Source organism: Zalophus californianus, chromosome 5, assembly GCF_009762305.2.
Source record: "Zalophus californianus isolate mZalCal1 chromosome 5, mZalCal1.pri.v2, whole genome shotgun sequence".
Lineage (NCBI taxonomy): Eukaryota > Metazoa > Chordata > Mammalia > Carnivora > Otariidae > Zalophus > Zalophus californianus.
The window spans coordinates 103,714,470-103,717,703 of NC_045599.1; the positions used below are offsets into that span (position 1 = coordinate 103,714,470).

General features: G+C 47.1%; 1 pseudogene; it reads right to left on the reverse strand.

The window, feature by feature from the left end:
• Positions 1-2,328: 2,328 nt before the first annotated feature.
• On the reverse strand, positions 2,329-2,698 carry LOC118357019 (annotated as a pseudogene).
• Positions 2,699-3,234: the final 536 nt, after the last annotated feature.

Consider the following 3,234-nt stretch of genomic DNA (forward strand, 5'->3'; position numbering starts at 1 on the left):
GCTGGGGCTTGGGCCCTAAGTCACCCCACCTCCTCCTCCAGCCCTGAAGAGGAAGCATTGCCTGTTTTATGACGGGGGCAGGACCCAGCGGAGCAGAACACTGAGGTTATTCACCCAGGGGAGTGCTGGCTGCAGGCCCTTTGCCACTCCCAGCAAGGGCGATGGCAATGCCAGAGTGTTCGAGGTCTCAGCCGCCTCTGCCCTCCCTCCCTCCCTTCGTCCTTGCCCTGCCCTCCAGCCACGCTCGCCTCACCCCTTATTTACTTGTCCACCCCCTCATTCATCGACCAAAGCGCATCGAGCACCTGCTGCATGCGGGGCTGGTACCAAGGCCACACGGATGAATGAGACATACACCCTCCCCCCAAAGAGCTTCCAGTCTAGTCTGGAGACGAAACACAGGCCTGCAGAGAACCCTCGTGCAGGCAGGATGTGATGAGTCCCAAGACAAATGCAGATGCATGGCCTGAGGCACAGGGAAGGAGCAGGGGGGCAGCTGGGGGCCGGGATATCTTTGCATAGGCGATGGCATTTGATGCTGGTCTGGAAGGATGTTTAGAGAAACAGAGGGTTGGAGAAGGCAGGGAATACAGGGAGACAACAGTAGGATGAGGGAACAGTGTGACGAAGGTGGGAAGGGCCATGATGGAAGGAAAAATGAGTTTGACTGCAGCAAAGAGCACTTGAAGGAGAAGAGACAGAAGCAGGGTGTGGATGATGCCAGCGAGGTGAAGCAGCAGTACGGGGGCCAGGGAGCAGCTTGGAGCAGGGCTGCCAGGGGGCACTGAAGACCCACCATGTGCCGGGCGCAGGCCAGGAGCTCGGTGGATTGTGTGTTGTTCGAAGCTCACGACCTGGGGTGGGGGGGCATTCAGATCCCAGACATCAAGGTCCTGTCCCGCCTGTCCTGTGGGATTGCTCCCCGGATCAGACTGAGGACTCTCCTTTTTCTTATTATTAATTATGGAAATTTCTGCAAGTCGGTCTCCTTTTCCAGAATCAGCTCTTCATGAATCCCCATCATTTCTTTCTTTCTTTTTGAATCCTCATCATTTCTATCTAAAGCAGAACTCACCACAGATCTGGGACTGAATGATTTCTGAGCAGGTGAAACCCACTTTGCCCCATTTTGCCAGTGTTCAGTCTCCAGTCTTGGAATTCCTTACTCCTGCCAGAGGTCTTATTTCTTAAAAAAACCATAAACACACACACATACACACATCCTCATCATCATTATCATTATCACGGGTTTTCTGATAAGTTATATATATTAACATTTCATAACTCAGAGCAAGTAACAGTCCTGTCACTTGGCAGAGATGGCCCTTAATAGTTTGTGTCTATCCTTCTAAACTTAAAGCATATACATATACTTCTTCTATAAATGAGACTATATTGTTCTGTAGCTGAGGGTTTTTTTTTTAATTTTATTTATTTATTTTGAGAGAGAGCACAATCAGAGGGAGCCGCAAGCAGAGGGAGAGGGAGAAGCAGACTCCCCGCTGCACAAGGAGCCCAGTGTGGGGCTCGATCCCAGGACCCCAGGATTATAACCTGATGATTAAGCAGATGCTTAACCGACTGAGCCGCCCAGGCACCCCTGTAACCTCATTTTTATATAATGATATGGGTACATGTCTGTATCATGACATAAAGGTAAATCATATCCCTTTTAATAGCTCCAGAATGTTCATAGTCTATTGTCTGTATGTTGTAATTTACATAACTTGTTAAGTAAACATTATGTACATGTTATGTAACAATGTAACTTGATCTTCAGGTTATTTTTCTAAACTTTTTCTATGACAGGGGTACCTGAGTGGCTCAGTCGTTAAGCATCTGCCTTCAGCTCAGGTCATGATCCCAGGGTCCTGGGACCCAGCCCCGCATCGCATCGGGCTTCCTGCTCAGCAGGAAGGCTGCTTCTCCCTCTCCCCCTCCCCCTGCTTGTGTTCCCTCTCTCGCTGTGTCTCTCTGTCAAATAAATGAATAAAATCTTTATTTATTTTTTTAAAGATTTATTTATTTATTTTGAGAGACTGAGAATGAGAGAGAGAGCGAGCATATGAGAGGGGGGAGGGTCAGAGGGAGAAGCAGACTCCCCGCCAAGCAGGGAGCCCGATGCGGGACTGGAGCCCGATGTGGGACTCGATCCCAGGACTCCAGGATCATGACCTGAGCCAAAGGCAGTCACTTAACTGACTGAGCCACCCAGGCGCCCATGAATAAAATCTTTAAAAAAAGATCTTTAAACTTTTTCTATGACAAATAACTCTGAGATAAACATTTTTTTTTTGCAGTTTTAGACCTTTATTTGACAATCAGCAATTAGTTCTTATCTACATTAACTGTGATAGATTTTCAGAAGCGGTGACAGGTACTTAGGTAACCACCATATAGATCTTGTTTGGTGATTCTTCATCCTCGCGATGTTTTCTGGACAACCTCACACGGAGACGGAATGGAACATTCCTTATTCCTTTGGCCCAGACAGCTTTGTTGAACCTGGTGTGAATGCGCACATCTGGAGCTCCCATCTCTTTCATGGCAAATTTCCAGATCTCTTTGAGTGCCCTAGGGGCACGCTTCCTGAACCCACTCTATGGATGTGCTTGTGAATGGTGATGGTATGTTTTCTGGTCACTACCTCGTTAATGGCAGAATGGCCCTTCTGGCCACACTTCTTCGCGGGAGCCATTCTGCCAGGCCCTGGTTGGAAAGTTGACATAAACCTTCTCTTTCACACCTCAGTACACATGTCAGATTATTCACTAAGGATGAATTTCTAGACATGAAATCCCTGGAACAAAGAGGTTTTGTATTTATATCTGTTACTCTGCTGCCTGTCTGAAGTGCTCTAGCGCTGTGTGCTCCTACCTAGAGCATGTGAGGATTCCCCTTTGATGCTAATGACGGCAGAACAACAGCAATAATAGCTAACATTTATCAGGTGTTTATTATGCACTGGGCATGCTGCTAAGTGTGTTACACAGATTATCTCATTTATTCTTCAAAAAGATTCTATGAAGTAAGAGTCATTTTCCCCATTTTGCCAAGGAGGAACCAGGGCTTCAGAGAAGTAACTTGCCCAAAGCCACAGAGCCCCTGTGTGGAGTCCCTACTTAGTACCACAACAACTGTCAATAGCATTTAAAGACATTTCCAAAAATCCTCCATAACCCATCGCCCTAACTCAATAAGTGTTATTATTTTTCTACTTTCTTCCTCCATCTT